The sequence below is a fragment of the Mauremys reevesii genome, linkage group 5 (genome assembly GCF_016161935.1).
Source record: "Mauremys reevesii isolate NIE-2019 linkage group 5, ASM1616193v1, whole genome shotgun sequence".
Lineage (NCBI taxonomy): Eukaryota > Metazoa > Chordata > Testudines > Geoemydidae > Mauremys > Mauremys reevesii.
In genome coordinates this window covers 130,736,819-130,760,008 of record NC_052627.1, presented here as the reverse complement: position 1 = coordinate 130,760,008, position 23,190 = coordinate 130,736,819, and the positions used below count along the sequence as shown (strand labels likewise).

Genomic DNA, 23,190 nt, shown 5'->3' with positions numbered 1-23,190 from the left:
CCAGGAGCTCTTCGATGATCTGAAACTCAAAAAAGAGTCCTACAAAAAGTGGAAACTAGGTCAAATTACAAAGGATTAAATATAAACAAATATAAATTTGCAGGGACAAAATTAAAGGCCAAGGCACAAAATGAGATTGAACTAGCCAGAAACATAATGGGTAAGAAGAAAACATTCTACAAACACATTACAAGCAAAAGGAAGACCAAGAACAGGATAGACTCATTACTCAATAAGGGTGGGGGGGGGGGAAACAATAACAGAAAATGTGGAAATGGCAGAAGCGTTGCATGATTTTTTTTTTGTTTTAGTTTTCACCATAAAGATTAGTAGTGATTGGATGTCTAACATAGTGAATGCCAGTGAAAGTGAGGTAGGATCAGAGACTAAAATAGGGAAAGAACAAGTTAATTATTTAGATACAGATGTCTTCAAGTCACCAGGGCCTGATGAAATACATCCTAGAATACTCAAGGAGCTGACTGAGGTGATATCAGCAATTATCTTTGAAGTCATAGAAGTTGGGAGAGATTCCAGAGTACTGGAAAAGGGCAAATATAGTGCACATCTATAAAAAGGGAAATAAGGACAACCAATTTGCAAACACGCAGAAGGTAATAAGGTGATAAGTAACAGTAAGCATAGATTTGTCAAGAACAAATTGTGTCAAACCAACCTAACAGCTTTCTTCAATAGGGTAACAAGCCTTGTGGATAGGGTGACCAGACAGCACGTGTGAAAAATAGGAGGGTAATAGGCACCTATATAAGAAAAAACCCCAAATATCGGGACTGTCCCTATAAAATCAAGACATCTGGTCACCCTACTGGGGGGTGGGAGAAGAGAAGCAGTAGATGTGGTATATCTTGACTTTAGTAAGGCTTTTGATACTGTCTCACATGATCTCCTCATAAATAGGGTCCTACCAAATTCACAGCCATGAAACACGTCACGGACTGTGAAATCTGATCTCCCCTTGTGAATTTTGGTTTGTGTGTGCTTTTACCCTATGCTATATAGATTTCACGGGGGAGACCAGCATTTCTCAAATTGGGGGTCCTGACCCGAAAGGGAGTGGCAGGGGAGTCGCAAGGTTATTTTAGGGAGATGGTGGTATTGCCACCATTACTTCTGTGCTGCCTTCAGAGCTGGGCAGCCAGAGAATGGCAGCTGTTGACTGCGCGCCCAGATTTAAAGGCAGCAGCGCAGAAGTAAGGCAATACCATATCATGCCATCCTTATTTTTGCGCTACTGCTGGTGGCGGTTCTGCCTTCAGAGCAGGAGAGCAGCAGCTCCTGGCCGGAAACCCAGCTCTGAAGGCAGAACCACCAGCAGCAGTGCAGAAGTAAGGGTAGCAGTACTGAAATCAACCCTACAATAACTTTGTGACAGCCCCCACCCCCCAACAATGCCTTTTTGGGTTAGGACCCCTACAATTACAACACCATGAAATTTTAGATTTAAATAGCTGAAATCATGAAATTTATTATTTTTAATATCCTATGACTGTGAAATTGACCAAAATGGACTGTGAATTTGGTAGGGTCCTACTCATAAACAAATCAGGGAAATACAACCTAGATGGAGTCACAATAAGGTAGATGCATAACTGGTTGGAAAACTATTCCCCGAGAGTAGTTATCAGTGGTTCATTGTCAAGCTGGAAGGGCATATCGAGTGGGGTCCCGCAGGGATCGGTTCTGGGTCCGGTTCTGCTCAATATCTTCATCAATGATTAAGATAACGGCATAGAGAGTACACTTAAAGTTTGCGGACGATACCCAACTGGGAGGGTTACAAATGACTTGGAGGATAAGATTAAAAATCAAAATGATCTGGACAAACTGGAGAAATGGTCTGAAGTAAACAATTAAATTCAATAAGGACAAATGCAAAGTACTCCTTACAAAGGAACAATCAATCAGTTGCACACATACAAAATGGGAAATGACTGCCTAAAAAGGAGTACTGCAAAAAGGGATGTGGGGGTCTTAGTGGATCGCTAAATGACTCAACAATGTAACACTGTTGCAAAAATAAACATCATTTTGAGATGTGTTAGCTGGAGTGCTGAAAGCAAAATACAAGTAGTAATTCTTCCACTCTACTACACACTAATTAGGCCTCAACTGGAGCATTGTGTCCAGTTCTGGGCACCACATTTCAGGAAAGATTTGAAGAAAGTCCAGAGAAGAGCAACAAAAATGATTAAAGGTCTAAAAAACATAACCTATGAGAGAACATTGAAAAAAAATGGGTTTGTTTAGTCTGGAGAAGAGAAGACTGAGAGGGGACATGGTAACAGTTTTCAAGTACAAAAAAGATTACAAGGAAGAGGGGAAAATATTATTCTCCTTATCCTCTAAGGCTAGGACAAGAAGCAATGGGCTTAAGTTGGAGCAAGGGTGGTTTAGGGTGGATATTAGGAAAAACTTCCTGTCAGGGTGGTTAAGCACTGGAATAAATTGCCTAGAGAGGGTGTGGAATCTATCATTCGAGATTTTTTAGAGCAGATTAGACAAACACCTGTCAGGGATAGTCTAGAATATCTAGTCCTGCCCTACATGCAAGGGACTGGACTAGATGACCTCTTGAGGTCCCCTCCAGTCCTACAATTCTATGATTCCCACCCCTAACCAGCTTCATAGTCCCAAGAGAGATGGGGTTCAGAGGTAAAGTTCAGGTGAGATGATAAATCCAATTTAGTAAATAAAACACACCACAACATGCAATACATTCAATATAACCGTGAAGTATATGTGTAACACCTAGATAGCATGGTGACTGCTGTCTTATGAACTCCTAGATACTACATAAACATATGTCTATAGACATTACATATAGATGGGCCTGAACCAGACCCTGGATATGACCATCTCTGGGAGGGAAGTGAGGAAGTTTAAGAACCAAAATCTGGATTTTGCAGCCTGGGCCCTTCTCCAATATAATTAAGTACCAAAATCATTTTAGCAAATCATGTAATACTGACAACTCAACTCCTGGAGCAGAACGTAGAAGCTGTTTAGCAGTGCTACACCGAAGTTTAAGAAAGGAAATAGAGGAATTTTGTATCCAAACAAAAGGGAAGAGACAGAATGCCATGCACCACAAAGTGCCATAGGATCTGTTGCAGTCACTAATGTTAAGGATCTCATCTTTAGGTTTCATTAGACAGATGTTAGCTTAAGAAGCGCAGCACCTTCTAACACCATGCTGGGGTTTCTGCTCATCTGTGTTCTGAAGTTTTGTTCTGTGTTCTGACCCAGTTATTGACCCAACCTATACCTATACAGCTTCTACAATAGAAAGGATCATTGTATAAGGTAGTAGGGCTCAGTGGGAAGGTCCAGTGATGCCAAAGGATTTTCTTATTCTCAAACTCTTCAGTTATAATAATTTGAACTAGGGCAAAAGAGGATAGCCAAACAGTCTAGCAAGGAGGAGAAATAAGAATTGGGGTCCACTGCTCAATCCGTCTTGACCAGAAGCAGCAGAAAGACATCCCCTTCAGCTACTTCTGGAGGATATGAGGCAGTTCTAGTACTTTAATCGGTGTTTAAATAAATCAACACTTCAAACCTAACCTGCAACACCCCCTACTATTGTAACCCTGATTATCCACACAACTCTTTTAGAACCTGATCCAAATCCCACTAAAGTCAATAAAAGACTCCCATTGGATCAGGACCTGAATACATTTCAGTCTTGACCCTGCCATTTCCTCTCCTTTCCACTGCCATTAGTATTAGCAGTACAGAGGTGGTACCAGGAGGCTCCAGTCAAGATGAGAGGGTCCCATTATGCTGAGTGCTGTACACACAGTCCACATCTCAAGGAGCTCAAAAATTAAATTTGAAATCAAAGGTAACAAGTTTAAACAAACTAAGGCAGGGGTCTCAAAGGGCCAGGGCCAGTCCTCAAATCCTCCCCGCAGGCCAATGTCGTCTCTGAAGATGGTGTTCAGAAAAGAAAACATTTATATTGTATTTTTTATTTAGAATTTCTTAGAAATAATAAAACTGTCATACAACTTTATACTGTGGAAAAACATGATGCTGCCTCTGCCCAGCACCTAATGATGCTGCCTCCATGGCTGACCCTGCCCGGCGACTAGTGATGGTATCTTGGTCCCTTTCCCCCAGCCAATGGGGGGCCAGTGCCTGCAGCAGACAGAGCCAGCAGTGTGGCTGCATGGGTCTCTCCTCCGCAGGCTGCAGATGGCCTGCGGGCTGGGACTTTGAGACCCCTGAACTAAGGTAATGGGGTGTGAAGAATAAGGGCAGTGTGGTCCAGCTGACAGGACACAGGACTGAGACTTAAGCGACACAGGTTCTATTCTAATTGTATCCGTGGCTCTGCCACTGACCTATTGCATGACCCTAGGCAAGTCACTTCCCCCCGTGTCTGTTTCCCTTCCCATCCATAGGCGCCGACTTATATGGGGCTCTGGGGCTTTAGCCCCAGGAATAAATCCCAAGCAGGGGCTCTGCCCCACCAATGTTTTTTCTCCCCTGCTTGGAGCGCCCCCCCGCCGCCACCAGGGCTGGAGAGCTTCCCCTCTCCCCTCCCCTCCCCGCCCGGCCCCAGAGAGCTTAACTGCTTGAACGCAGGCAGCTGCGTCTGTGTGTCTCAGTCTCTTCCTTGCCGCTCAGCTGCCTAGCATAACAGCAACAGCAGTCAGCAGTGAGTGCAAGCTGCTGCTGACTGTTCCTGACTGTACCATCTCCGAGTGGAGGGGGAGGGGGCCCCGCCGTGCTGGTGACAGCCCTCTCCTCTGCCCCACCCCGGAGGCTGGAGGCTTAAACGCAGGCATGTCTCTCTCCCTTGCCTTGCCTGTTGCCTCTGCTGCTGCCGGCTGCTGTTGCTTGCTGGAGCACCGGCCGGGGGAGGGGAGGGGGCTGTGCCATGTTTGGCATCCCTCCCCTCCCCCTACCTGGAGGAGATGCAAAGGGCACTTCCGGCCAGGACTCGGAGACTGACCTCACCCACCTGAGCAGGTCCTGGGCTTCCGTGAGTGTTTGACCCTATGATTCCCGCCCAGCCCCGACTCCTGCCCAACGCTGGGGAAGGGGCAGCCCCATGCCATCCCCTCCCACCGTCCCCCCCCCCCCCACTGAAGCTATGGTGAGGGGCTGCAGGCTGCAACAGGGGTCAGGGAGGCAGGAAGCCATATGTGAAGGCAGTGCCCCTCCCCTCCAGCATCCACCCACCACAGGGCAGATGGGGGAGGGGGATTCATAGACCTACCTGAGCAGCTGGGGCTTGGGTGAATTTTATGACACCCTGCTCCCCTGCCCCATAGCCATCACCATGCAGACCCCACTTCTGCCCCATGCTGGGCAAGGGGCAGCCCCATCCACAGTGAAGTTATGGTGAGGGGCAGCAACATGGAAGGCCACCTGTGATGGCAACCCCCACCCCCTAGTACCCATCACAGGGGAGGTGAGTGGGCTTTCTGGACCTGAGGGGCCCTAGGAAGGAACATATGCAGTGACTGTGGTGCAGAGTGAGTGTGCTGTGGGGGGCAGGGGGGAGAGGAGGGGTCCCTCCCCTGGAGCTTGCTGCTGCCAGTGGTGGTGATGGGGAGTCCTCTCTGGCCCTAGCCCTGGGGCAGCCTGTCTGCACCCCAAGTTCCTCATCCTCAGCCCTGCCTCACCCCAAAGCCTGCACCCCCAGCACCGAGCACGCTCCTGCACTGTGAACCCCTCATCCCCAGCCCCACCCCAGAACCCTCACCTGAGGGGAAAAACATGCAACTTAAATTTGGTGGTCAGTTTGGAGTATCATTGTATTTAGCACAATATTTGATTATTTTACACCCTTCAAAGTATGTAACTGGTCGTATATAGGTGTTTTCTCTGAATATTGTCTGTGTGCCTCAGTTTCCCCAATGCATTTCTTAAGGCTCTAGATGGTGGGATAAGGGGGTGTGATTGTTGTAAAGCCCTAGAGGGCCAGTGTGATGCTGTCTGCACAGAGAATGGCTGACACCCTGTCTCCAGGCAACTGATGGCCTGGGCCACTCTCCTGCAAGGTGCCAACTGAAGGTGTTGGAGAACAAAGAGATCAGGTGGCCTCCTAATGCTTGGAAAAGAGACAAAGGCCAGAGGAGGGAGTGTCAGTGCCTGTGCAGACTTCTGGGAAGCGCATGGTGTGGAAGGGGATGCTGGGATGCTTTGGAACAACTCCATACAAAGCCAGTCAGGACTCTGGGGGAGCCTCCTCTCTGAGCATACTGTCTCCAGGGCAAGCAGCTTACACCTTCCTGGGTCTGACCTCGGAGCATTCAGCATGCCCTTCCACACTGTGCACTTTCCGCAGCGAGTGTGCCCAGGCAGGTCCTGGGGCAACCAGAGGTCCCTGCACCCCAACTCCGCAGTCAGATGTGACTCTCAGCCAGACAGTAAAACAGAAGGTTTATTAGATGACAGGGATACAGTCTAAAACAGAGCTTGTATGTACAGAAAACAGGACCCCTCAGTCAGGTCCATCTTGGGGGGTGGGGAGCCCAGACCCAAATTCTGGGCCTCTCCCGATTTCCCCAGCCAGCTCCAAACTGACACTCCCTCATCTGGCCTTTGTGTCTCTTCCGGACAAGGAGGCCACCTGATCTCTTTGTCCCCAACACCGTCAGTTGGCACTTTGCAAGGGAAACTGAGGCACCCACACAGTATTCAGAGAAAACATTAAGAACATTCCCACTTTGTCGCAACAAAATTTAATACCGTATATTAGGTATTAATAGGCAAGTGCTGCTTCTGACTTTCCACTTTTAATTGACCCTTGTAATCTTGTGGTGCTGACGCATTGTAGCTTCATTTTATATCAGTTTACAGGGTGAGAGCACGGGGGGGGGCACCATTTTGGGCCCCACCAAAAATTATACGAACCTGCCGCCTATTCTCCCATCCTTTGTCTGTCTTGTGTATTTAGGTTGTAAGCTCCCACAGTAAGGACTGTCTCTATTAGGTATCTGTACAGCACCTAGAACAGTGGTTCTTAACTTTTACTGCAGCCTGCATCCCTTTGGTTCTCAAAATATGCTCTCACACCCCTTGAACCTAGATATATTTTTGTTTGTATATTATAGTAATCATTTAAAAAAAATGTATGTTAATACAAAGGTTTGATTAAACAAAATAGTTGTACTAATATGCCGGTGCTTAATTTGTGCTTTCGATGATTACTGATTAGTAAATATTACATCAGTAATAAAACTGTGACTATATAGTTTAGCTGTGTGCACAATCTAAGGGCTTCAGATCATCTGAAGTCTCTCCACACATTATATCATCTGCTGACCATCTTAGCCATCACAAGTTGTCGCAGCCATTTGTATGCACCTCTGTGACAAAACAGAAGTCGCAAGCCCAAGGTTCCACTAACCAAATTCCACAGACAATCTTAATGCTTTCCACTAAGCCAGCAGTAATGTTAGAGCAGATAGATCCATGTAACAACCCAACAGCCCTTAAGGCTAGGGTGGTGAGACAAGATTTTCCAACAAGAAGCTCTGCTAGCATTTGTTTATGGGTGGATGAGACGACTTAAGTTTAAAAGGGAGTTGGAAAATCACTTAAAGCAACACTGAAGATCCTATTCATGCAAAAAAATACCTTAGACTATTAAAATGGAAAGAACTCCGACATCTAATTTACTATGTACAGTAGGTGCAGTCTCTGATTACACAATGAAAACCTTACTTGTTAATATCACTTTGTTCCTACTCAATTTCACCTCCAGTTCTCATGCTCAAGCCATGTCTGCAATATTTATGGTAACTTTATTAAAAAGCCTCGGGAGCAGAAACAAGGGCAGGGTATGAAGCCCAATTTCTCAAGTCCCCATTTCTCAAGCCCTGCGGCCAGACATGCCCAGGGCACTAGCCCCATCCTGCCACCTACCCCAGTCATGTGCGCTCAGAGGAGCTATTTAAAAAAAAAAAAAAAAACCCAGCTCCAAAGGAGGTGCAAGACAGCCCATGTCATCAGAAGGACTCTCTCCCTCCATACTGGTGAGATCAGACTGACTTGGAATATTAACTCTGGGCACCTTCTTCAATATACTGATTGGCTGTTTGGCCCAAGCTGCACCCTCCCCACCCAGGTCCTTTGGTCTGAGAGAGACACTCCCAGCCCTTTCCCCTTCTCTCCAGGTTCAATGAGCCTCTGTCTATACCACACCATTGCTCCAATTAACTCATCCCTTCACCCAACCTCATCCCCGTAATGCAATTTTAAAACTGGAAGAGAAAAATTGGAACAAAAATGACTTTCCCACCATCATTCCACATACATGTTGCATCATTTCCCCCCCACACACACTTTTGTCTCTTACCTATTTACACAGTAATTTCTTCAGGCCAGAAACTACTCGCATTACAACGCCCAGCACAACGGGGTCCTAATCATCACTGGGGCTTCTAGAATTATATCAATTTTGTATTCTGCATATGCAGGAGAAATCCTAGTTCCTACATTACAGTCCAACACCACAGGCAAGTAAAAGAAGGCTATGGATAGTCTTTGCAGAGGTTTCCCAGGAGCATTTTAGAGAAGAGGGAGCTTGGCAGATAGTTAACCAAGAACACAGACAATGATGATATGAAGGACAGGAACGATTAGGAGTGATAGTAGGGGAGACATGTAGCTGGAGGTGGCATGCCACAGGTAACAAGTATTTTCAGGATATGGGAAAGTTTTCCCTGAGCTTTGATTGTACATACAGGTTTCAAGGCACTGCTTTGCACTAATGCTAACAGTTCCCAACAAGACCAATAATATGTACAGTAACTCCTCACTTAACATTGTAGTTATGTTCCTGAAAAATACAACTAAGTGAAAACGTTAAACGAATCCAATTTTCCCATAAGATTTAATGTAAATGTGGGGGCTTAGGTTCCAAAGAAATTTTTTTAGGGTAGACAAAAGGCATTATATACTGTACAGTACTGTACTGTGGCGTGGTTGGGAAGTGCCCCTGGCTTACCCCACCACAGGCACAGCCTGCCCCAAGGCAAGGATGCTAGGAAGCACCTTTGCTGCAGCAGCAGCAGCTTCCCCAGAGAACAGGCTCAGACTTTGCTGGGAATGCTCCAGGCCCGCCTCTTCCTGTCCCTGCTCCACTCCAGGCCCACCTCTTCCCAGCCCCACTCCACCTCCTCTCCAGAGCATGCCACAGCCCTGCCCCCGCTATTTGGTGGCGCTCAGGACTTTCTGGGAGGGAGGGGGAGGAGCGGAGACACAGCGCTTCCCCGCTCCTGTCCCTCCCTCCCAGAAAGCCCTAAGCGCCAAGTGCTGGGAGAGGGAGGAGCGAAGAAACCCCATGTCTCCACTCCTCCTCTCCCTCCCAGAAAATCCTAAGTGCCACCAAACAGCTGTTTGTCAGCGTTTAGGACTTTCTGGGAGGGAGGGGGAGGAGTGGAGACACGGCATTTCCCTGCTTCCCCTCCTCTCTCCCAGAAAGTCCGAAGCCCTGGGAGGGAGGGGTAGGAGGCGGAGAAGCGGAACTCGTGCAATGATCCCTTGTAAAGTCACTGCTCTTCCACAGAATCTTACAAGCAGGCAGCCAAACAACGTTATAAGGGAGCATTGCACAACTTTAAACGAGCATGTCCTCTAATTGAGCAGGGACGTAACACTGAAACAACGTTAAGCGGGACGACGTTAAATGAGGAGTTACTGCATCTGAAGATAGGGTTCTCAGTGTCATGAAGAAGTTTCTTAATAAATACTTACTTTTATACCTTTCATCCCAAAAGTTAGAACCACAGGAATTGCATCATCAGACCTGTATCTGGCAGTAGCTGTATCAGCCGCTTCAGAGAAAGGTACATGAAACCCTGTAGACGCCCGTCATGGAATAGCCTCCATATAGGGGATCTTTCTTCCTAATCCCCTCAGTAGTGATTGAGCACAAGAGTTTATATCCCATACCTGTAATATTAATCCTACTTAATGTAATTTACGATGTTCTCATTATCCATGTAGATGTCCAAATCTTTTTTCAATCCCAAAGCACTTCACACACACACACACACACAGGACATCTGTATCTATACACATCTAATCCACCCTTCACCCACCAGTGAAATGCAGCTCTAAATAGCAAGAGTCTGCAGTCAGATTACAGATGGAGAGAAGACGGATAGCTGATAGCACATGTGATGCTGACAGCCCACGTGCCAGCTCAGCCCAAAGTCCCCAAGCCTCAGTGGAACACTGACAAATACCATGGCTAAAATCAGTACAGCTCACCTGTGCATTAGTACTGGTAAAATATATAGTAGAATTGTAAGTGTGTGTTTAGTACAAACATTCCATAAAGTCTGAGTAAGTTGTTCTATCCATTAATCTTATTTATAACATCTGTATCCCACATAAAATATTATTTGAGTGTTTGCATTGTAAGCCTCTGTAACTGTATAAATCACCAGATAAAAGAGACATTAACTAGTGTGAAGTGCTGATCTCCAATAGAAGGTGTTACATCCTGGCTAACAAAGAAGGTCCTACCGAGACCTTCCAGAAATGGGGGGGGGGGGGGGAAGTGTGTGTATATACACACACAGGCTGTGGTGGATTCTACCACTAGTTACCCTGAAATCACAGGTCTATCTAATGTACAAGCTGAAACCGTGGCTGCTGCACATAGGTGCTGGAACTAGGGGGCAGAGGGGGTGCTGCAGCATCCCCTGTCTTGAAGTGGTGTCCATTATATACAGGGTTTACAGTAAAAGCAGCAAAGAATCCTGTGGCACCTTATAGACTAACAGACGTTTTGCAGCATGAGCTTTCGTGGGTGAATACCCACTTCGTCAGATGCAAGTAGTGGGTTTACAGTTTGGTTCAATAGCTCTCAGCACCCCCACTATAAAAATTATTCCAGAACCTCTGCTGCTGCCCTATTTATCATTTTTAGCACAGTAGGTTTTCCCCAAGGAAATCTTGTCAGACCATGGTGCAAATTTCATGCCTGTCATTTTCAAAAGAGTTGGGTGGAGTGAGGCATATAAAGGTTGCTCCCTATCATTCGGAAACTAATGGTCTGGTAGAAAGACTCAATGGGACACTGAAGTCTATGCTGAGGATGTATGTTACCTGGTGAGAGAATGACTGAGACCTGTTGCTCCCTTATTTGTTATTCACATACAGGCATTACCCCAAGAGTCTATAAGGTCTGCCCCCTTTGATCTCCTTTACAGGAGACAGGTGAGAGGACCTTTACATTTAATTTGAGGCTCTTGGAAAGGGAGCACAGAAGAGTCTGGAGAGTCTGTAAGGGGAGTATGTCACTCATTTTAAAGAAAATTTAAAGACTGATGAACTTAGGCATTTCCAAAATCTTGGTATAACAAGCATGCTGGAGAAAGATCTTTTGAGATGGGTGACATTGTGTTGTTGATTCCAATGAGGAAGAACAAAATGTAAGATTGTTTGGAAGGACATTTTGAGATGACAAGACAGCACAAATGAAGTCACTTCTAATGTAATGAAATCCCAAGGCAGAAGAGCTGTGCAAACAGTACATGTCAATAGATTAAAAGCTTACCATAAAAGAAAGATGGCAGTGAATACTGTTTGGTTTGTTGATTCAAAAGCAGGAGATGCTGGGTCCGCCATGCTGGCCCTCCTGAAATACCAGAGGCGGGTGTTTTCCAGCCTACCAGGTTTAACTATGAAAATAGTGCATTCCATAGAAACTACAGGGCCATGCCCTGCCCCTAGCAGAGCGCACCATGCTAAAGGAGAAATGCAAAAAGATTTAGGAGGCAGCAGAAAGCATGCTATAGGGAGGGGGTGACTGCTAAATGGAAAAGCCCCTGGGCATCTCCTACTGTGATGGTACTTAAAAGGGATCAAAAATCCACAATCTCATGAATTTTAACACTAAATGCCATCACCCAACCTTATCCTTACGCTCCACACCCAGAACAGTGGACCCACTGAGGGATGCATAAATACTCTGGATGTGACTTGTGGATATTAGCAAATTCCCTTGGATGCTGATGCCCAAGAAAAATCATCTTTCATAGTGGAATCTGTCCTGAATACATTTAAGGTTTTGCCTTTTGGATTAATTAATGCAAGGGCAACCTTTTCAGAGGCTTGTCACAGAAGTGCTGCAGGGTTTGCACACCTTCATCAGGGCCTATGTAGATGACTTCGGTATCTTTAATGACTCCTGGCAAGACCACTTGAACCATGTGGGAATTGTATTGCAGAGGTTTACAGAAGCCAACCTCACTGCTGAAGTACCTAAATGCAAGATGGGGGCCTCAGCTCTATTCTTCTGCCTGTCTGCAGACTTTGGAAGACATCCCTATACCTGGTCAAGTTTGAAAGCTTTATTCTGCAACATTAACGGCAGTGCTACATTTTATCTTAAATGAAAACTCATAGAATTCATTTTATCGGGCTGACATCCTGCGTAACAGAGGCCATTTAGTGATTCCTGCATGTGGCTTAAAGTTTATGGTTTAAACTAGAGAATCTTTCATAACATTCTATACTGCAGAAACTAATAACAGTGCTAGCCCAGCACACACAGGCTAGCCCAGCACACCAGTTAATGCCAGTTGCACGGGAAGCAACAACTGGTTAAGGCACAGTAACTCTATACAAGACCTTAAAACAGGAACTGGGAAATTTTGGCCAACCAGATTTAATAAACCAGGGCATGGATGACAATGAGTCTACTCCAAAGTGTCACAGGACTATTAGTGATCACAAGAGGTCAGTGCCTGGGGGTTTAAGTCTCATCTGAAAAAGTGATGAGCAGGGAGCTCTGGCATATCACCACTGTAGCTCACACAACTCCTCATACTTGCACCTCTCACACATCAAGAATATTTTGCAATATCAACCAGCAGCACTGAAGTCTGAGCGATCATTGCTCACAACATTGTCTTTCCTTCTAAACTACACACAGCCTGTAACTTAGTTTGCAATCATACTAGATTAAGCCAGTGAAGGGAGTTTGGAGAGGATGTTGGTATTTGGCTGGGGACAGGGGGGGATTAAAGAGGTTGTTCCATTAGGATGCTGGTGTTGGTACTGACTGATAAAGTGGTGCATATTACACCGATCTAAGGTTATTAACTGATTGTTGTGTGTTGTTTTAGGGAATTCAGGGTCATATATTGTATTGGTCTAAGAACAATACAGCAAGGTAGATGCCAGGGAAGTGGTGCCCCTGGGAATGGGAAACACCTCTCAGGGTCCCTGCTGATTTGACAAAGTGTTTTGCCTAGTCTTTGTAAGCACCCACAGCCCACCCAAAGCTTCACAGCAAGATCCCCTACCCCACCCACAAAATCCCTCAGAGCCAGGCCTCCCCACCAGAGTCAAGCCCACAGGGTAGAGAGGAAGCAAAAGTAGGAGTGTTTCTAGACACCATCTCTCCCCGTGGACAACTACAATACCTGTCCATGCACACTCCCGACTTCCAGCAAAATAGCCACATTCGTGCCCACCACACTACTATGCACTCAGGACACACTCCAGTTTTACACTGGACTAACTACTGGTTTCATGGGAGTCATCCTGAATTAACACTCATGTTAGCCAGATCAGAATTTGTCCCAGGCCCACAGTAACCAGATTTTTAGAGTTTTCCCAGGTCCAGGATCAGACCAAGACAACTTGCCCTCCCTCTCCTAAACCCTCATGGGCAGTCCTGAAACTCCCTAAATTGCATTTAGTTCAAGGGAAAAGGAGGGTTCCACACCTGCCAAAAGCAGCATAGAATGTAGTCATTAAATATCAGCAAGGTGGATAATATAAAGGCCACACCTGGAAGCGCATCCACCCTGTATTTAAATAGAGGCTTTTATAGGTAGAAACCAAATGGGTTTCTCCCTTCCATTGGTGGCCCACCAAAAAAAAAAAAAATCTTGGCATCCCTGAGAAAGGGGGGGCAGAGGGGAGAAGAGGCCTGCACCAATATACTGATATCCAGCCCTTATGTCCCTTCTCCCCCCACAGCCTTGGAAATTTGATCCTATATTGCACAATTCACAGGTATCCCATGCAGTATGGAGAGAATGACAACAGCTTGGTTCTGATGCTGGCTGGAAATAATTAAATCCTCCTTGCAGAGAGTACACACAAGTGACCCTGGAAAATGGGCTTAGAGGACAGAAGGAAATGAAAAAACATGGCTGCTCATCACACTGGCTGCAAAGACCCTAAAAAAGGCACCTAGATTGCTATGAGCATGCTGGAGCAATTGCAAGTAAAATTAAAAAAGAAAAGAGGAGCTGCAATTGGGTTACAAGTTTAATTCCTAATCCCTTTTGTCCCATTCACACAGCTGGGACCAAGGCAGCGCTTGTTGATCTGCAGTTAAACATTTTAAAAAATTAATATATTTTGGCTAACACACAAAGAACAGAACAAAAAGTTCTCTGCAGGAAGGACAACATTGCTTTTACATATCTGTCAGATTGTTCTGTAGCACTAAGCATTGCAGATTCTAGCTAACATGCATGCCATCCTCTCTACCATTATTCTTTCTTTTCTAGAAATCCCCAAACAAACAGAAGAGAAAACCCAAAAACATTTCCGTAGCTTCCTGAATGCTCTCAGCAAACTAATCATCAACAGCAGACACCAAGAGAGAGGTGGTTAATTTCTAACAAACACAACAATTTCAAAACTGGAAGAGCACTCAGCCTGTAGGACAGCACTGAATTAAGCTCTGGAGGCCCATAGCAGGGTTAGCATCTTCCAGTTCAGAAGGAAAAAAAAAAAAAAACCCCAGCAACCTCACAGCAGAGTGGTGAGCAAAGTATAAGGCCCTCCTTCACTCCCCTCACCTCCCACCTTACAAAAGAACCACTGGGATCTAGTTAAAATAGAAGCAAGATTAAAATGGGCCAGGATTCTTTTCACACCGGTATCTGCTATTCCCAGATTTTAATGTCATTCCATATTTAGCAGGAGAAAAAAGCCTCCCTTCCTTCCTGTCACATTTTCCATTCTTGATGACATCCCAGATGATCAGAAATAAGCAGATCTTCATCTGAACCGGGGCTTTCCACCAAGGCATGGGAGAGCAAAAGCCAGTGTTACTTACAAAAGTTTGGAGCAGTTAATACTATTACATATGCATGCACACCCCCATCCCACTTCCCCAGGCAGGTAAGGAGAGATCCACCCTATGGAAAATGTACTATTTAGCAGACATCAGCTATGTTTGACAGAATTCTACAGGTCCCTCCCCACCTCCAGGTTTTAAATTTTGTATTGGGGGGGGGGAGAGAAGGGGAGAAGGAGAGGTGAGGCCAAAATAAAAGGCCAGATCCTTATCTGGTGCAGTCAGCATGGCTCTCTACTGACTTCCACAGGAGATGTAGGTCCCCAGCACCTCTAAGGGTTGGGCTCTCAGGGCCACATTCTCTGCTGGCATAAATCCACATAGTTCTTTGAACATTAGTGGGAACTGAATTATACCAGTTGAGAATCTGGACCCCTAATTCAAGCCATTTGTTATTCCTTATGTTAAGTAACTACTTCACACAACACTGGGAATCTTAAGCCATGCAACAGTGCAGCAGTGTTACAGAATGCAGCACTGATACTCAGTTTATTACATAGCAGTTTAATTCCTACCCCACAGAATCTATTTTGCTGTTATGTTTGTGTACAGCACCCAACACAATGGGGCCTGTTCCCTGCTGGGAGGCTTCCATGTACGACTGCAGTATAAACAGTAAGTTAATTGTAATGAACAGGGGGTTGCTGCTCAGTGACTCCAGAATTATTTTCCCCCACTCTGCTTTTATCCAAGATTTCCACTAACAGAAGCATCACTTTTCTCAGCGCATTCAGCCAAAGCAGCCACAGTCTCTCATTCCAGTTTCCTTTCCACTTGGTGACCTGGATGTCAGAAGAACTTTCCTCTTCATCTGCCATTTAGACTACAAATAGGGTGATTTTGGGGGACAAGAGGATTAAACAAAGTAAGACAGGCCTGGTTTACACACTAACAGCCATTTTTAATTTACGCAGAATGTTCAGCCTATGAGCATTAGCCAACCATGACGACATCTGCCTATCTTACAGAGGGTGGCATCTCCATTTTACAGATGGGGGAACTGAGACAGAAATATAAAGTGACTTGCCCAATGCCACAGGGTAAGTTATTGGCAAAATCAGGAAGAAAACTCAGGAGTTCCACCTCTCAGGTCCCTGCTCTAACCAGTAGACAGCTTTCTCTCCCTTTAATAAGTAGAATGTATACACATCTAGGATGAGAAAGGATAGTCTTCTAATCAAGAGAGTGAACTAGGACCAAGGCATTGGGTTGGGACTCAGGAGATCTGGATTCAATTCTCAGCTCCCTGAGTGACCTAGGCAAATCACGTAAAAGACCCCAACCATGCAATAATCTCGCCATGAACAGACACCAAGAGTGCAGACCCCTGCTGAAATTAGCAGGGCTCCATATGGGTTATACAGAGCTCACTGCACCATCTGAGCCTTAATCACTCTGTCTTTATTCCCCTCTCTGTAAAACGGGAATAATAATGGCTCTCCCACACTTAGTCCATCTTGTCTGTTTAGGCTGCAAATTCTTTGGGAAAGACCCATCTCTGTTTGTCTGCAGAGCACCTAGCACAATGGAGCATTGATCTTTGCTGAGACCTCCAGATGCTATTGTGGTATAAACAATTACACACACACACGCACACTCCTCCTCCACCTCAATATCTGAAGTTTTGTTTATACTTGGAAATTTATCAAAATACTTATTGGTGTTTGTCATGTTTCTCCCCTGCCCCTTTTTGGAGGTGGAGGGGGTGAGTGGAGAGAATGGGAATATTCTTGTCAACATATCTTAATCAATCAACCCTCAAAGAGCTTGCATATGAGCAGTGCTACATATTAGTACTAAGATTTTAACAGCATTTGAATTTGTGGCCCTGTTTGTGCCCTATGAGAACATGGGCAGAATGCTGCATCTATACAGCAGGCTACACTATTCAGGATACGGACCTAAATATGAAATTAAATCTCAATCCTGCTCCCACTGCAGTATACGAAAAAGTTCCCTCTTGATTTCAATGGAAGCAGGATGATGACCAGAGTATTTGTCATATTATACACCCATCTATAATCCCTCCCTCGACATTTGAGCACTTATTTCTCCCAGTGAGGAATACATATGATGGAAGAGATGGGATTGTATTTCTAAAAATCAGAGAACTGAGAAAGTAAAAAGTTTTTCCAAAGGCCAGTATTCAGGAGGGAGGGGGCAGGTGGTTGTGTAAGCTGCTCTGAACCTGATAAATCACCTAGAAAACAGAAGAATAAGTTTGGCCTTAGCATAAATCACTTGAATAGTCATCGTCTAAAATGGCAGCTGTGCTTGTTTACACTAGGACTGAATTTAATCCCAATTGCCTACAACATTTTCCACTGATATCTCTTTCTCCATTCCACAGCAACCCCTTCTCCTCCAACCTGCTCCATATGGATGCACAGAGCTTCATCGTACCGCCATGGAACCATTTCCAGGATTGGGCTCACAAGTGAGGGCCCACTAATAGCCAGAAAGGGCCAGCCCTCAGACTAACAACGGTTTTAACAATTGCATCGCTGTGCAACCCAACTCCTATAACATACTCTTAACACTCACATAATAGAGAGACACAAGCACTTAGGACTTGTCTACACTTGAAACGTGACAGTTGCACAGCTGCAGTGCTTCTGTGTAGAGCCAGACACTACCTATGCCAACAGGAGGGGTTCTCCTGTTGGCATAGCTAGCTAATCCTCCCAGAGAGGCGGTAACTAGAGGGATGCAAGAATTCCTCTGTTAACCTACTGCTATCTAGACAGGGATATAGGCTGGCTTAACTATACCACTCAAAGGCAGATTTTTCACACCCCTGAGCGATGTAGTTAAGCAGACTTAATTTCCTGGTGCAGACCAGGCCTTGGACACCATGGTGAAGGGCAAGGTACAAGAACCTGAACAAGGCAGGGTGATTTCAGCTGAGCACCAAAAACCGCCTCACAGGGACAAGGATTTTTCACGCCGAGGGTCCGCCCAGCGCCGCCCCTCAGCCCAGCACTCAGGCAGGATCTAACCTGGGGGGAGAGGGGTGGAGACCGGGAATACCTGCCCCACCCTCCCGCTCCCATAAGGGGCATTTCAGACCCACGCTCACGTCCCCCCCAGGGGTGGCAGCCCCGCGGGCAGCGCGCAGGCCGGAGGGGGCCTTCGCGGTGGAAGGAAGCTGCCCAGCGGATGGACAGGAAGGTCCGCAACCCCCCGGCGCGGCCCGCAGCGCCCTCATGGGGGTGGGCTCGTCCCCAGCGCATCGCCTCCAGCCGGCCGCCCCCGGCCCGGGGCGGAGACCAGCCGGCAAACCCGCTCAGCCGGAGACACCCGGGGGCCGCCCCGTTCCGCCCGCACGGAGCCCGCAGGCGGATCCGAGGTGGAGGGGGGGTCCCTCCTTCCCCGGTAGCCGGGATGCACGGAGCCGCCCCAGACCCGAGCCGCGCTCGCCGCCCGCTCACTCACCCTGCCGCGGGGACGGTGCGTAGCGAGCCGCGAGTGACTCCGGCGTGACTCCGCAGCGGCCCGTGGAGCCAGAGCATTTACCCCGCTCGCTCCACCCCCGGGGAGGGGGGGGTCTCCCCGCCTCAGCACCGCGCCGCGGGACTCGGCGCCCCCGCAGCCTCCCCGCCGTGGGGCCGCTCCATGCGCGGCGCGCGAGTGACAGGCCGGCGGCGGCTGAGGAGAAAAGTTCCCGCTCCGCGTCCCCAACCGGGCAGCTTCTGCTCCGCCGCGGAGCCTCCTTCTCGGGGGCACGCACCACGCGCCGCTGTAAGCCGCCCTCCCATTGGCCGATCAGACGTCCGCGCTGATTGGCCGCCGGCGGCGGGGCTCCCTTCTTCTTGGTCCTGTGAATTTCGAACGCGCTGCCGGGCGGAGGGGGCGCGTGACGGGTCGGGGCCGGGGGCTGGCGCGCGCAGGTGGCTGCAGCCTGACCACAGGGTCGCCGCGCTGCCAGGGCTCCGCGGAGTCCGGACTCTGCCCGCTAGGGGGACCAGACGTCCCGCTTTTAGGGGACTTGTCCTGCGTCCCGACCTTACATTGGTCTGGTCACCCTATATGGGGGGGGGCTCCCTTTAGAGCCACTGCCCTCAGCCCCCACCCGGACCTTGTTCCCTCTGCCTCCCCCGCAGTCCTTCCTGTGCCCCCCACCCTCAATCCACTGCCCTCAGCCCCCACCCGGACCTTGTTCCCTCAGCCTCCCCCTCTGTGCCCCCCACCCTCAATCCACTGCCCTCGGCCCCCCTGACCCTGTTCCTCTGCCTCCCCTGTGCCCCCACCCTCAATCCACTGCCCTCAGCCTCCCCCGCAGTCCTTCCTATGCCCCCCACCCTCAATCCACTGCCCTCAGCCCCCACCCGGACCTTGTTCCCTCTGCCTCCTCCGCAGTCCTTCCTGTGCCCCCCACCCTCAATCCTCAGCCCCCACCCGGACCTTGTTCCTCAGCCTCCCTGTGCCCCCACCCTCAATCCACTGACCTCGGCCCCTGACCCTGTTCCTCTGCCTCCCCTGTGCCCCCACCTCAACCCACTGCCCTCAGCCCCACCCGGACCTTGTTCCTCAGCCTCCCCCTGTGCCCCCACCCTCAACCCACTGCCCTCAGCCCCACCCGGACCTTGTTCCTCAGCCTCCCCGCAGTCCTTCCTGTGCTCCCCACCCTCAATCCACTGCCCTCGGCCCCCCTGACCCTGTTCCCTCTGCCTCCCCCGCAGTCCTTCCTGTGCCCCCCACCCTCAATCCACTGCCCTCGGCCCCCCTGACCCTGTTCCCTCTGCCTCCCCTGTGCCCCTCCTGTGCCCCCACCCTCAATCCACTGCCCTCGGCCCCTGACCCTGTTCCTCTGCCTCCCCACAGTCCCTCCCTTCCCCACGCCCGATCATCTCACCCTGCACGGATGTGGAAATCTGTCCCGGATTCCAGGCTGTCGTTAGCCCCGGGGCAAAAGATCAGCAAAGGTTTCCAAAGGGAAGTTTGCAGCCTTTGCTCAGACCCAAACATTTTCACTTACATCAATAAATAAATAAATGAATACCCAAACCCATCTGCTCTGTCCAGATTTGCTGTTATCCCTGTTGAGGCCAAAATGGTTTGAAAAATAAAAAATCCATGACACCATTGTGTTGCTCGTTATTCTGATGGACCTGCCGATAATGAATAAAGATGAATGTCTTGGTGGAGCAACGCGTCAGGCAAACAGTTTGTCAAGTAGGAAAGTGAATGCTGAAGCCCTCACAAAATGCAGAGGCTTTTCTTAACCTGAGAACTGAAAAAGAGCCAGATACCCCGCATGGGTGTGAAAGTGACAAGAGCCTAGCGACTGACCAGAGCAGCGCCAGGTTTGAAGTGAGAGGAGGGTCTGTGTCATGAAGTCTGCGTTTCCACTGAGGACTCTTCCATCACCAGGGGAGCGCTGGTGCAGGTCTGCCGCCCGGCACAGCAATGCTGAGAGGTGCCAGTGTAGACCCAACCCACTGCCCTCAGCCCCCACCCTGACCCTGTTCCCTCAGCCTCCCCCACAATCCCTCCTGTACCTCCCACCCCAGACCCACTGCCCTCAGTCCCTGCCCCCATTCCAACAGCCTCCCCTACAGTCTCCCTGCTCCCCCCTAATCCATTGCCCTCAGCCTTGCCCTACCCCAAATCTCTTCTTCAGCCTCCCATCCTCCCACCCCCATCGCTCCCCTGCTGTCCCACCCCTTCAACTTCCCCATTCCAGTCCTGCTCCCGTCTCATCCCCTCCAGACCCTGTCCCTCTCCTCGACCCTCCCCACACCCATTGTCTCCCCTGCCCTGCCCCACTCTACACAGCTCTCTCTACCCTGTCCCATTCATGCTCCCCTCAGCCTCTACCCTACTCTGCCCATCCCAGTCCTGTCCCATCCCCTCAGCCCCCCCCAACTCCCCCAGTCCCAGTCCTGTCCCCCTCAGTTCCTCCACCCTGTTTCCCCCGATCCATCCCCACACAGTTCACTGTCCAACGTGTATTTTGTGCCCTCCTCTGGTGGATTTTTAGAGGATAACTGTATAGCTACCAGCTAAGGGAGTTATATCTTTGAACTCAAGGAGTAGAAGCTCATGCTTTTAAGTCTGGATGGCTCGGGTTCAATCTTTGGTGACTAGCTATGATGGAGGTTGCTACACTTATAATCTCTTTAATCAGAGGTTCTGAATATGCTTTGTTGTAGGCAAAGCTAACCTATAGTTAAGCAACTGAAAATTTAGAATGGGAAGTGTTGAAATGTTGGGAAGCCTTATAATTTTGCCAGTCTGGAACAAACATCCCATCTGAGGGATGGGGGTGGTGAGAAAGGAGAGTGAGACAGGACCAGGAAACTGGGACAAGGAATCCAGAGCGGTAGTGGGGGAGGCAGTTGAAATCAGATGAGGCGCTGGGGGGGTTAGACAGCAATAGGATAGACATAGACTGGAGGGGACGGGGAAGAAGGGTCTTTGACTACTAGAGACCACTCTGGTCAGGAGCCTGGAATAGACCCAGGATTCCTGAGTTTCACAGTTCCTCTTCTGTCAGCAGATATTTGTGAAACCCAGTGGCAAAAAAGTGTCTCATCCCCCTATAGAGCTGATCTGTCACATATAAGATGACAACCTACTGCCTCTGCCATCACTTACTCCATTAGCTCAAGTGGCAGAAGTCTGTGCAGTGGATCTAAAGGTTCATCAGCAGGGTTGGAGCCATGCGAGTTTCACAATGATTCCACAAGACAGAATTTCTGGGACAGTTCAGTTTTGATTTTTTACAAAAAAAAACGGGGGAAATGCATACAGAAATAGGGTGACCAGATGCCTAAATAGGGGAATCTCAAGCGGGAGTAGAGAGGTTATTTTATCACTGTATTTGGCACTGGTGCAACCACTGCTGGAATACTGTGTCCAGTTCTGGTGTGCACAATTTAAGAAGGATATTGATAAATTGGAGAGTGTTCAGAGAAGAGTCACAAGACTGATTAAAGGATTATAAAACATGCCTTATAGTGATCGCCTCAAGGACCTCAATCTATTTAGTTTAACAAAAAGAAGGTTAAGAAGTGACTTGGTTATAGACTGTAAGTATCTACATGGGAAACAAATAGTTAATAATGGGCACTTCAGTCTAGCAGAGAAAGGTAGAGCATGAGCCAACGGTTGGAAGTTGCAGCTAGACAAATTCAGACTGGATATAAGGCATACCTTTTCAATGGTGAGAGTAATTAACGATTAACAATATACTAAGGGTCATGGTGTTTTTCTAAAAGCGATCCTCTAGGAATTATTTTGGGAAAGCCCTATGTCCGTGCTATACAGGCGGTAAGACCAGGTGATCACCGGATCCCTTCTGGCTTTATAATCTCAGAACTAGGTACATCAATTCACATGCAAAATTCTCATTGAATTCAAAAGGTGTCCTTGCCCTGTAGCTTGTGGTGTGGGCTGCAGCAGGGGCCATACAACCCCTCTTGTAACTTCCTAGCGCCCCCCCTCATGGCTCTGTGCACCTGTTGTCGTCGTCTTCCTCCTCCGCTCGCTCAATGTGTCCTGATATTTCACTCTTGCGATCTGGTCACCCTACTGCCAGCGCCCCAGGCCCCCCTACCAGTGCTCCCACAGCCATAGGCCACTGCAATCCCAGTGCTTGGCAGCCTCTATCCCTGGCAGTGCGCCCCCAGTCTGATCTACAGCCCCATTGCTATTCCAGTGCTGGGCAACCACAGCCCCCTGCAATCCCAGAGCCAGACCCACCCAGCCCTGCCTGAGCACCCCCAGCCTGACCCACAGCCCCCTGCAATCCCCTTGCTGAGCAATCCCAGCCTGACCTGCAGGCTCCTGAAATCCCAGAGTTGGCACCCCCACAGCCCTGCCAGTGCACCTCCTCCTGACCCAAAGATCCCTGCAATCCCAGGGATGAGCACCCCCACAGCCCTGCCAGTGCACCTCCAACCAAACAGCCCCCCTGTTATTCCAGTGCTGGGCACCCCCACAGCTCTGCCAGCACCCCACCCTACTGACTTACAGCCCCCATGCTTTTCTAGTGCTGGGCACACACTCAGCTCTTCCTGTGCTCTCTAGTCCTGAGTTGCACTTCCTCCCAATCCCTTCTTGTCCTGACTCTGAGCACCCACAGA

The 23,190-nt window shown here is 48.4% G+C and overlaps 1 protein-coding gene across 1 annotated transcript in view; it reads right to left on the bottom strand.

The window, feature by feature from the left end:
- PTPRA (protein tyrosine phosphatase receptor type A) overlaps window positions 1-18,659 on the bottom strand; it is a 220,718-nt gene extending 202,059 nt beyond the window's left edge. The window contains exon 1 of the mRNA XM_039542426.1: window positions 18,536-18,659. The gene's annotated coding sequence lies outside the window, so the exon portion shown is untranslated. The remainder of the gene's footprint in view (window positions 1-18,535) is intronic.
- Between the last annotated feature and the right edge of the window lie 4,531 nt (window positions 18,660-23,190).